General features: G+C 38.5%; 1 pseudogene; it reads left to right on the top strand.

Annotated features, from left to right (window-relative positions):
* Nucleotides 1–392: 392 nt before the first annotated feature.
* LOC103074960 (tissue alpha-L-fucosidase pseudogene) lies at nucleotides 393–11359 on the top strand (annotated as a pseudogene).
* Nucleotides 11360–13510: the final 2151 nt, after the last annotated feature.

Raw genomic sequence — 13510 nt, 5'->3', positions numbered from 1 at the left:
GTTTCAGTGTACATCTCCCCTAACTCTCACTGACACAAATGGGAATCATTTCCCAGACTTTCCTCACGGAGACCATCCCCATCTCTTTGTCCTGACGCTCTCTGCTGAGTGCCCCTCACAGGTTTCACATGCACATGCTCCTTCAATCCGACACAGCTTCTGTGCGGTTCTTTTTCCTCTATTAGGGCACAACGGGGGTATATGAGCTAAAGGGCATTTGGAGCTCTTTATGGAATTATGTCTTGATTATCTTATTGGAGTTGGATAGATGTTCAGCTTGTTTGTTAGTTTCTTCCCTCCTCTAACAAGGAGAATTTGAGAGGGTGCCTGTAAGTTCTTCCCATTGTGAGAACTTTAAGGAAGCAGGCGGATGAAGGGAAAAAAAACCCAATATGAGGAGGGAGTCTAAGATTGAGAAACGGCTTGGCACGAGACGGCGGTTTCTCAGAAGGAGTGCCGCCTGGGAAGTTGGTAAGCAGTCACCTGATGTGCTTGGCATTGACATGGACATAAATAATTTACTGGATGAGGTGACCTAACAGGCTTCTGTTGAGAGTTCTTTCCCAGCATAATGGAGGGGGATGCCTTGCTAGCATCCTCCTACAAGTGGCACTGTTTTAGGTACAGCAGCAGCAGCTTTTCTCCGATTGTTTTAAACAAAAATTATTATTTTTTATCTTAGTTAATTGGCTGGCAGTTGAAGGAATGCAATTTAAAACCAGAAGTTGGGGGGAGGCTAATTATCTTTTTGAATTTCCTCTTTAGATCTATTATCACACATGGACATATTACCAAAACTTGTTAAAGATCAGTGAGTAGTCCTGTTCTTTCTTCTCTCTCCTCCCTCCCTCCCTTCCTTCCTTCCTTTTTTCTTTCCTTCCTCGTCCTCTTTATTTTCCTTTCCTTTTCTTCTCTTTCCCTTTCTTCTTTCTCTTCATCTTCAATGACTTGGAAAAAATCATAATGAACTTCTTTGAGCAATTCCACAACAATGAAAATGTGCAGGGTCACAGACGCCTTCCGTGGAGTATTTAACAGTGGAGTCAAGTACAGCTTTCACTTCTGCTGTGTGTCTGCAGCATGCACAGTCTCATTTGTGCTTGCAAAAATATCTAAGTGTGCTTAGGAGGGTCAGGGAGACCCTTGGAGCGTAGACCCACTATAATTTTCGTTAAATTATAAAACATCAAAATAAGACTAACAGAACAACAGACTTTGGAAACTACTTGGGAAATAAACAGAGTGAGTTTTGCTTTACTTGGCATCCAGCCTGAATTATTGACTTACACTGTAGCCAGATAAAGAATGTAGGCAACATTTGACAATACAGAATATTCAATTATAATTCAAAACTTACTTTGTATTTTAAAACGAGATTCACTTGTAATTATTTCCACAACCGCTGGATGTCACTGTTGCATACGTCTGGGCAGTAAAAACTTCTCACTTAGGCAGTCTGAAACTGGTATTTTAAGGGCTGTCATGTTACCTCCTTGACACTCTACCTTTTGATTGAACACAGGCTGTCGTGCTAAGAGGACTCTCTTCTCCATTCAGTGCAGTCAGCCCAATTCTCAATTATGGCACTCTACTGGGAATTATTCTAATTTACACAGGATGAGATTCCTCGAACACAATTATCTTCTTCACTATATTTAAAAAGAGTATATGGTACTTTTATAATAGTTCCCAACACTGTGTATTAATTATAACTAGCACATTCTGGATACCAAATGGAGTGAAGTCAACACATAACCATAAAACACCCTGAATTTATAAGTGCCTTTTTTCCCCTGTTGTATGAAAGTGCTTACAACAGTTTCATATCTATTTGCTCATCTGTCTTCCTAACATCCCTAGGGGGTTACCTGCTTTAATGCTTTTATGAGTCAAAGTTGACCTGTGAAATAAATTGAATGAAGTAATTATTTGCACTGGCATCCCAGGAGTAAAGCAAAAGCAAACACTGAAAATTTGTTCCAGACAGCTAATTATAGTTTGCAAAAGTAACTCGTTGAAATTTTGGTAGTTCTGCTTTTTTTCCAATTACTTTAAAAACTTCTTAATTCCTGGACCGTTTACCTCTTCTTTTAAGCATGCATTAAAAAAATGCAGGCCATCTTGTACAGCTGACGTTATATAGAAATTAGATCTGAAGACTTTTCCAAATCTGAAATAAGCCTGGCCCAATAGAAGTGCTAGACTAGAGCATGACCAGTGTAAAAGAAACGAGAGAACCAACTGGGACAGTAGTTAGCTTTCTCTATAGTTAGAAATGACCACGAGCTTCACTTTAGCTGTTCAGTTTAGTCTCTTCCTTTTTCCTAAAACCTTGGAGTGGTTTTCTTTAGCTTGCTCTTGTGACTTTGCACTAGGGAAGCCAGAGCTGTTCCTGGAGGACTGTTGGCCTAGATTTTAGCGGGGGAGGTGGGAAGGGGAGGCCCCTCTGTTCTAGTGAACAATCAGAGAGTTGTGTTGCCTGCCATCTATGAGATGCTTTGATCCAAAATTTCAGTCATTGTTTCCACATTTAAGGGCTGGAATGAACATCAAAGAAGTGGGTGTACGGAATTTACTGAATTCCAAAGAAGTACAATAACATACAGAGGATATAAGCAAATCCCAGTGGCAAAATTTGCTGCCAATTCTTGCACATAATAGAGGCCCTGAAGTGACAGTCTATCTTTGACAAATGCATAATGATATCAATGCCAAGGGAAGGAACTAGCATGCTGAAAGGTGAATAAAAGAGTTGGGAACAAATCAGTGGACTTACACATTTCCTTAGTGTGTTTTCACACAACAAGGAAAGCAGATGACACAAATGCATTAGGTAATTATTGGACAGGGCTGCAAACTCACCAGCAGTTTTAAATTGACCTGGCTCTTTCAGGATACAGCTCTAAAGATGAAAATAAAATGTGATTAGGAATTACTCATCTTCTGGAGGGAAAAAAAAAGGAACAAGGAAAGTGAAAATAGCTTTCTTGTTCTGTCTTGGATAGTTCCAGGTTTTAAAGCCCATATGTTGTTTGCTCTAACTTCTTCGCCTCCCTGGACCAATGCATTCCAAACGCTTCAGCTAGCGTTAGGGCTTATTTGTATACACAGTCTTTGTTCAAATATGGATTAATTTTGGTTAATTTCAGTGGGTGCACATAAAGTAAAATGCACAGAACTGAAACCACGGAAATCAGGCCATCATGTGATCATCTAAGAACCTAGTTTTCAAGCTCCTTTAAGTTTTATTTTTGAACTAAAAACAATAAAACGACTGTAAAAAGTTTCCAAAAGCATTGACATTATGAGCAATTGCTAACCAAGGCTATTCCCAGAATGATGGAGCAAATTTGGATATATTTCTAGAAAAGCTAACTGCCCTGCAGTGCTGGCTATAAATATTTCATTCAGAAGGTGATTTAATAAGTGTCCTATGGTATATGGCTCTTGCCTCTGGGGCCAGGTATCTATTTAGAGGCATATTGTGCTGCTGTCACCAAGGTCAGCAGTGGAGAGCAAAGCAGACTGTTGCCCATAAGCTTCCATCCTTTTACTATGCAGATGAGTACTTAAGAGCTTCTGGAGCCTGCTTTAAAAAACCAGACTGGGTGTGGATGTTTAAAGGAGGGAGTCTCAAAAATGCCACAGTACATGGAAACAGCTTACAGGGTTCATGAGCACAGTCTGGTAATGAATCAGGTACGAGTAAGACCAAGATGTGTGTGTTTATTTGAAACCCTCCAGGGTTGAGCAAAAAACTGTGCCAGCTGCAAATAGAGCCAGCGTTTCTGTCCTATGCATTAGGCAATCAGAGCATATTTGCTTACATACACCAGAACCATTTCCAAAACACCCCCCCACAGTTCTCCAGTGTTTCTCACAAAATTCCTCCTACAGCCTTACACTGCATAATAAAGGAGCTCATAGAAGGATCCTGCTCTGTTTACTGTGCATGTTAAGTAAATGCAATGCTTTTCATTATTTCAAACTCTATAATGAAATGATTGAGTGCCCAGCAACATTAGAAAATGGACAAACAAGTATTCAACTGGCTGGATGAACCATAGCTTTCTGGTATTAAAAGTGTAACATTTATGAATTAATTTAATCATAGAAGAAAATATTGAGTAGGTGACTGAGTAAAATGATGACTATGTATTATGTTTTTGCCATGCAGCTGGATAAACATATTCAATGACAAACCTTGGCAAGAACTGCAGAGATGCTCTTGACAATGGCATGAATAAATATCAGGTGCTGCCTAGAATTCACTGCATTTGAGGACTTGAGCAAAGCCAGATGAGTTTTAGCAGGAAAATATGAAGAAGCCATGTATGCACATTAGGAGTATGTAAACGTTGGGTTCTTTCTTTGCTGACCAGGAATTGCTCTAATGTTCATTTTCATCTACATCACTGACAGATTTTTTTTTTTTTTTTTACACATTATCTTTGCACTTCTGGGAGTGCACTTTAGCATCAAGACCCAACTTTGGGGGAAGTTCCTGGTAAGTTTTTCAACAACATGGACTTGGAGAGAAAAGAAATACTTTGCCTAGGCAAAGAAAAGAAATACTTTGCCTAGAGCTGACAAAAAAGATTGTATTTTTTAGTGATCCAATCCAATCTATGTAAAATAGTAAATTTAAAAATTCCTTTAGATTGATTCTTGAATTTCCTTAGAATATGTGGTTTCAGATTCCAAGAAGGACCATAAGAGAAAACAATAGATGGGTAGATAGTTTGAAGAGAGGAGATTAGCAATAATAACAGTCACTTAATAAAGCATTTGATCCAGGTCAGAAAGAACCGGTGTGCAAGAGACGGTCACAGAAACATGTTTTTGTGGGGTTTTTCCCCACAAGATTGTCATTTTATCAATAAAGAAAATATCTTTTATCAGCTTTATTGAAACATAATTGATATATAACATTGTGTAAGTTTCAGATGTACAGCGTGTTGATTTGATACACATATATTGTGAAATGATATATATACCACCATAGTGTGAGATAACACCTCTATCATCTCACATACTTATCATTTCTTTTTTGTGGTGAGAACATTTAAGATCTACTCTTAGCAACTTTCAAGTGTATAACACAACATTGTTAATTATAATCACCACGCTGTACATTAGATCCCCCAAACTTTTTCATCTTATAACTGAAAGTTTGACCCACATCTCCCCATTTCCTTCACCCCCAGCCCCTGTTAACTGCCATTCTACTCTCTGTTTCTATGAGTTTGGCTTTTTTAGATTCCACAGATAAGTGATATCATACAGTATTTGTGTTTCTCTGTCTGCCTTATCAATATTTCACTTAGCATAATGTCCTCCAGGTTCATCCATGTTGTCACAAATGGCAGAATTTACGTCTTTCTTGTGGATGAATAATATTTGATTGTAAATATATATCACATCTTTTTTATTGAAGTATAGCTGATTTATAATATTATATTAGTTTCAGGTGTAGAGCATAGTGGCTCAGTATTTTTGCAGATTATTCTCTACTATATATATCAAAATAATGACTATAATTCCCTGTATATACCACATCTTCTTTTTCCATTCATCTGTTGATGGGCCCTTAGGTTGTTTCTGTATCTTGACTATTGTGAATGATGCTACAGGTATCTCTTCAAGATCCTGATTTTATTTCCATTGGATATATACCCAGAAGCAGGATTTCTGGATCATATGGTAGTTTTAATTTTTTGAGGAACCTCTGTAACTATTTTCCATAGTGGCTGCAACAATTTACATTCCTACCAACAGTGTGCAAGGATTCCATTTTCTCCACATCCTTGCCAATACTTACCACATCTTATCTTTTTGATAATAGCTATCCTAATATGTGTGAAGTGATATCTCGTTGTGGTTTTGATTTGCATATCCCTGATGATTAGTGATGTTGAGCATCTTTTCATGTACCTGTTGGCCATTTGTATGTCTTCTTTGGAAAGGACCTATCTATTCAGGTCCTTTCCTTATTTTTAAATTGGATTGTTTGTTTCTTTTGCTATTGAGTTGTATGAGTTCTTTCTATATTTTGGACATTAACTAATTGTCAGATACATGATTTGTAAATATTCCCCCCCATCCCATAGGTGGGCTTTTCATTTTGTTGATTGTTTCTTTTGCTGCTCAGAAGCTTTTTAGTTTGATGTAGTCCCACTTATTAATTTTTGCTTTTGTTGCTTTTGCTTCTGGTGTCATATCCAAAGAAATATTTTCAAGACCAATGTCAAGGGGGATTTTCCTCTATATTTTCTTCTAAGAGTTTTATGGTTTCGCATCTCATGTTTAAGTCTTTAGTCCATTTTGAGTTAATTTTGTAAGATAGGGGTCCAATTTTATTCTTCTGTATGTGTCTACCCAGTTTTCTGAACACCATTTATTGAAGAGACTATCTTTTCCTCATTGAGTATTCTTGGCTCCCTTATCAAATACTAGTTGACTGTACATGCAAGGGTTTATTCATGGGGTCTTTATTCTGCTCCATTGGTGTCTGTGTCTATTTTTTATGCCAGTATAATACTGTTCTGATTACTACAGCTTTGTAGTTTAGTTTGAAATCAGGAAGTGATGCCTCCTGCTTTGTTTTCTTTCTCAGGTTGTTTTGGCTATTTGAGACCTTTTGTTGTTCTATACAAATTTTAGGACTGCTTTTTCTGTTTCTATGAAAAATGGCTTTGCAAGTTAATAGGGATTGCATTGAATCTATAGATGACTTGAGCAGGATGGAGATTTAAACACTATTAACAAGGAATATCTTTCCACTTACTTGTGTCTTCATTCGCTTTCTTCAAAGTCCTATAGTTTTCAGTGTACCGGTCTTTTACCTCCTTGGTTAAATTTATTCCTAAGTATTTTATTGTTGTTGATGCTATTGTGAATGAGACTGTTTTCTTAATTTCTTTTTGAAATATTTCATTGTTAGTGTATAGAAACACATCTGATTTCTGTCTGTTAATTTTATATCCTGCAACTTTACTGAATTCACTGATTAGTTTTAACAGTTTTTTGGTGGAGTCTTTAGGATTTTCTATATATAAGATCATGTCATCTGAAGAAAAGACACTTTTAGTTCTTACTTTCCAATTTGGATGCCTTTTATATCATTTTCTTACCTGATTGCTCTGGCTAGGACTTCTAGTACTATGTTGGATAGGACTGGTGAGAGTGGGCATTCTTGTCTTGTTTCTGATATTAGAGGAAAAGACTGAGTATGGTGTTAGTTGTGGGTTTGTCATATATGGCCTTTATTATGTTGAAATATCTTCTTTCTATATCCAGTTTGTGGAGAGTTTTTATCATGAAAGAATATTAAATTTTGTCAAATGCTATTTGTGCATCTATTGAGATGATCATCTGATCTTTATCTTTCATTCTATTAATGTGGTATATCACATTTATTGATTTGCACTGTTGAACCACTCTTGCATCCCAGGGGTAAATCCAGTTTGATCATGGTGTATGATCCCTTTAATGTGCTATTGAATTTGGTTTGCTAGTATTTTGTTGAGAATTTATGCATCAATATTCATCAAGGATATTGGTCTATAGGGTTTTTTTTTCTTATACTATCCTTATCTGGCCTTGTTATCAGGGTAATGCTAGCCTCATAAAACAAGTTTGAGAGTGTTCCCTCCTCTTAATTTTTTGGAAGAGTTTGGGCAGAATTGGCATTAATTTAAAATGTTGGGTAGAATTCACCAGTGAAACCATCTGGTCCTAGGCTTTTCTTTATTTGGAGGTTTTTCAGTCTCCTTACTTGTTACTGCTCTGTTCAGATTTTCTATTTCTTTATGATTCAGTCTTGGTAGATTGTATGTTTCTAGGAATATATCTATTTCTTCTAAGTTATCCAGTTTGTTGGCATATAACTGTAATAGTCTCTTGTGATCCTTTGTATTTGTATAGTATCAGTTGTAATGTTTCCTCTTTCATCTCTGGTCTTATGTATTTGAGTCTTCTCTCTTTAGTCCATCTAAAGGTTTTAAAATTTTGTTTATCTTTTCAAAGAATCAGCCAGGTTGGGGGGAGAAAAGTTGTAGATGGAAGACTTCATCTTGGATAAGGTCTCTATGCTCTGATGCAAGTTGTCTTATGTTGTTGTCTTTGCTTCTTACATTTATATTTTTTTCTCTGTTTCATGCCCAAGAATTTCCAAATGCAACAACAAAAAAATGAAAACATAGTCCAAGCTATCCCCCTATTCCCCTATTCCCCCAATTTCCAATACTGATTGCTGTTTCTGTATTAAATTTTTTCCAGCTATGCTCTATTCCTAGTATCTGAACACAAAACTCTTATTTCCTGGGTATTATGTTTCCATTATTTAATTATTGTCTCTAGTATACATGGCATGATGTCTTGAAATACCCCCAAAAGAGGCCAGCTGTTAGCAAATTTTCATAGCTGTACAAGGAATCACTGTAAACAGACTTGATGCTATACTTCTCTTGCTACATACACTTCTCTTGCTAAGGGAGACTATATATTACTCCAAAGAGAGAGGAGCTATTTAATATTTTGTATATGTAAAGTATTTAGGACAGTATCTGCATCATAATAAGTCCTTTGTAAATCTTAGCTGCTGCTGCTACTAGTACCAGGGAAAAGCCTGCAGTTATGTTGTGACAAGGGGTCAGTTGGGCTGGTTTCATTAGGTCTACCAACCCCTGCCATGGACCTAACACATGTGTGGTAGATTAGATACCTGCTCCTCACCTGTGAGGGACCTTCTAACCCTTTGGGGAGACCATCTTTGTAGATCCACATTTTTTGCCATTGGCTGTCCCTTGGGAACTGTCACAGTGTCAAAATGAAACCCTGGGATGTAGCATGCGTGTGGGCTATTGCTCTTGAAGCAATGCTTCTCAAACTATGTGTGGTGAAGGGTCAGTTTCTTTTTTTATTTCCAATCTGTCACAGCCTGATATTTTGTGAAGTGCAATAAAAATTAATTTAAAATGGAATAAAAAATCAATATACACAAAATTCAAGTCCCATTTTTGAATTAGATTCAACAGACATAAACTTAGGCTGCCACATGGCTGTCAACAGCTCTAAATGCTTCCTCTCAACTCCGTTCTTGTCTCATCTCTGAACAATAACCAGCAGATTACAGAAAGTGGGCCTCACTTTGAGCAGCAACGTCACAAAGAACAATGAAGAACTGCAAAGGCCTGTCATTTCCATACTATTTTCCTTCTGTAGAGCTCAAAGGGCTCTCTCATCAAAGCAGGGGATGCTACGGGTCCACAGGGCTCAGGCCCCACCTTCACTGGTGCAAAGCTGGTGCCCAAGGGGTAACAGACGCCACAAGAGAAAGCTGCTTCTGCCGGGTGATGGCCATTCTCTCAGCTGGGAATTTACACACAGCTAAGCGGTGGGCTGTTTAGTGCAGATGCACAGGTGTGGAAACAGTCTCTGATGGGCAGGTTTATGGCAAATAAACACATTGTGTGATATACTGTAATCAACTATATAAACAACTTTAAAATTGTCTATACTTCATATTTCCAGCATTTGGTTTTGTTAATCATATGTCTTCTTGACAGCAATTAAATAGCCTTGAGAGAAAATGTACACCTGCTGTCTCCCCTGGGGAAACGACATCTCTTTTGTGAATGACATAAGTTCTTCATAAAACATAAGTGAAGATAGGAGAATTGAATTTGGAGATATGTCTCCTTCCTCTCTTGTTTTATCTCTACTTGAATTGGAGGGCACGGTTTAATATAGCTAAGCTTTTTCTAGATCCCTATTCTAAGATTCTTTTCAAACCCAAATATTTCCCAGATGAGCAAATTGGAGACAATAGATAAATGAGGTTGTGAAAGGTGTCACTTAGTGAGGAAGGAGCCACGTCTGCCTCACTTGGCCTGTGCTTTCACCCCGCCACCCCCAGTTCTGGACCCCAGCGCTCTCAGTTCTTCCTGATTTCTGCAGCTCATCTCATCTACTTTTCATGAACACCATACTGGTCCTGTTTTCCTTAAAACAGCACGTAACAAAATGTTTCCTTTGCTTGAGTCAGGTTCCAAACAAGCTCCATTCATTAGGCTTGGTGTATTAAAAGTCAGTAAACCAAGAGAGAGGTGTCCCCACTCTCGGAATGGGGTGGCAGGCGAAGGCTGCTGCTAGGAGGGCCGGGAGGGCGCTCGGGGCTCAGCCCGGGTGCCACTGTACCTGTGGTGGGCTGAGTCTTCACTCCGGGCTGGTTCCATGAGGCAACATTTGGGGTGTAGTGGCCTGGAGTATGCTTTGAGTGCCAGCCTGGGTCAGCAAGTGGTTCTGGTGGCACCAGAAGGGCGAGTGGCGGCCCCAGGGCAAGCACTTCAGGTGTGACAACCACCCACCGTGCTTTAGCTACTTGGATTTGGGGTGGCAGTTCACCGAGACTTCTTCCACCCCAAGTGGGATGACCTCTTCCAAGCTCCATATATGGTCTTGACCACAAAGCATCACCAAGGCTTCACATACTGGCTGAGTCCTGTGTTGTGGAGCTGGAACTTGGAGGACCTGAGCCCCACTGTGTTTTGATAAGTTGATGAGTTGGGAGCAGCTGTCCTGAAGAGGAACATACAGCTATGGACTGTATCACCCATTCTTAGAATGGTTCCACCCACTCTACCTATTTTAAGAAAGATGGCTTCAAAAACACCATATTTTTCAGTGCGAAAACAAAGGCAGAGCTTTACGACCTTGTTAGCAAGTAGAAACCTGACCTGCTTTTGGTCTGATGGAGAGGAAGAATATCCTGATACTTACTGGAACTCTATAAATTTTCTTTCTTGGCTCTACAGTGATATCCCTGTCAAGGATGAAGTGGTAGTGATTGATGATGGGGTCAGAAATACTCCTGTTATCATGGAGGATACTGCAACTATCAAGGTAAATTCAAACCAGGGAGGTTGCTAGATCACAAGTAGGAGGTGTGCACCACTATGGACAAGGCATCCTAGAACTATCATTAGGACATGGCCACGTCTGACGTCGCAAGTGAATCTGAAATCATTTCAGGACTGGTTCAGACAGTAAGTTTGGGGGGAAACTGTTGTCTCAACATTGGACCAACTAAAGATGGACTGATTGTTATCATCTTCCAAGAAAGACGTCTTGCTGCTGGGAAGTGGCTGAGCATAATGGGGAGGTTATCTATGCATCTAAACCATGGAGGGTGCAATGGGAAAAGAACACGGTAATTGTACGGTATACCTTAAAAAGATCAGCTTTTTATGTCATTTTGCTGTGCTGGTAAAAAAAAAAAAATGGAGTCTTAAAGCTTCAATCCCTCATAACTACCTCAGCTACAAAGGTAAGGATGCTGGGATCCAGGAAGACCTGAAGTGGTCCACAGGTCTGGGTAAAGGCCTCCTCCTTTCTTCGATCTGACCCTCTGCTCTCCCAGTTGAGTTTGCTTGGACTGTAAAGCTGACAGGAGTGGAACAATCATTGGAGTTCAAGAGGAAAGGGTCACTGCCTGCTGCTTGCTGCTTTGATTTTCCTCGTATAGTACCATCATTATAATAAACTAACTTCTCTTCCCCATCCAAAGATGGCTTTTCCAAAGGAACTGAGTGCATTACACCAATGACTCAATGGACCAAGGATCTGAGCTCCATCGCTAGCATACTTCACTCTGGACAACAAAAGAAGGGACTGAATAATGAAGCTCTGAGTTCATCCATTCCTACCTTTGGAAATTATCTACAATGGAAACTTCCCTCCATCCTGTGTTTGATAAACTTACTTGATTACTCAATGGCTATAGTTAAAGAATAATCCAAGTCACCCCGTTGCCTATGGGAGGAGGTAGAAAGAGTTTGACAAATTCACCGTCTGATATTTATTTAGTATCAGTTGTCACCAACCCCTCCCAGCAGCACCCCACCCCAACAAGTGCGGGAGAGGCTGGAGGGGAAGGAAGAGGCTTGCTGGGCTGCTTATGTTCACTCTTCAGAAGTCTGTGAAGCAAGCTAAGAGCTCTGAAATTCAGTCTGTTTACAGTGATACCGTGAAGAAAATGGACTTATTCTACCCTGCCTTTTCAAATATGATCAAATAAATACATTTGCATGTCAAAAAAATTTATAGGTCTTCCTACCATTTCTTTCTTTGTTTATTTTCCTTGCAATTTGGTTCATTTGTTTTGTTGAAGAAACTGGCTGTTTGTCCTGGGGTTTCCAACAGTTTGGATTTTGTTGATTGTGATGTTGTTTAATATGTTCCTCTGCCATTGTAAGCTGTAAATTGGTAGTCAGATTTAGAGGCTTGATAAGATTCAGGTTCAATTATTTTGTCAAGAATATTTCACATGCAGTGTTTTGCACTTCTGTTAGAAGGTATAAAATGCCTGATTGTCTCTTTTTGGTGATGTGAGCAGCCATTGGTGGTCACTGCCCAGATTCATTAATTCACTAGGAGGTTGCACATGGTGATATCCTAATTCTGTCATTACTTATTCATTTATTAATTGAAAAAATTCTGTAAAGAGAAAGTTACTCTTGATTCTTTCATTACTCTGAGACCAGTTTCTCGTTTTGTTGTTGTTGTTGTTGTTGTTTGTTTCTTTTTAAAACACAATGGATTGGTTCCCTAGCATCCTCTAAAGGTGATTAATGGGTTTAGTTTTTTGGTATCTACTAAACTTATGGATTTAAATATACTTGATATGTTTCAATCCATTGCATTTAGCATCCCCTACTGATGCTCAAATGATCCCATCTTTAAGCTAGAGCCCAAATCCTTTGGACAGAATCCTAGTAGTTTTCCATCGCTGCTTCCTTACTACTTGGTGTGACAAGATATTCCAGATTCATCTAATAAACTTCCTGCCTCACATCTGGAATCAGCCATCTTTCCAAGAGGTTTGGTTCCTTTTGGTGGGAAATAATATTTAGAGACACAATCAGGGTTCTGGAAGTGCTCATTGCTGTTGGGTTAACCATTGTTTACAGGCTTTTCCAGTGGACAGAACTAGAAAATGAGTCTTTTAAAACACATATTATGAATTAGTATTGCTACCTCAGATTCATTTTCAGAACTACAGGATTTTTACTTACTGTCATTGATCTTACATTTGTGTCTGCTCTCACCAAAGCTGCAAATCCCAGTTCTCAATGACACCAATATATATACATTTTTTGTTACATACACAACAGTTTCAGAACAGCAATACTAATACTACCACAATATGATTATTGATTCAAAAGACATAAAAACCAGTTCGAAGACATAATGGAAGAAAAGACTGTATGTCTGATAGCTAAAAACAAAATACCTCAGTGTATGTTTAACAAGAAATGTTCAAAACCTATGTGAAGAAAATTATAAGCAGTCATGTCGATATAAAATTAACTTAGTTGGAAAGATGAACTGTGTTCATAGAAAAACACAACATTGTAAAGATCTTAGTTATTCCTATGTTTATATAAACAATTTCATAAAATTCCAGTAAAAATACTATCAGGTTTTTTTCCTAGAGCTAAATAATTGA

This window comes from Lipotes vexillifer, unplaced genomic scaffold (assembly GCF_000442215.2).
Source record: "Lipotes vexillifer unplaced genomic scaffold, Lipotes_vexillifer_v1.1 scaffold645, whole genome shotgun sequence".
Classification (NCBI taxonomy): domain Eukaryota; kingdom Metazoa; phylum Chordata; class Mammalia; order Artiodactyla; family Lipotidae; genus Lipotes; species Lipotes vexillifer.
The sequence above is the reverse complement of the archived record's forward strand: the minus strand, read 5'-3'. Positions and strand labels throughout refer to the sequence as shown.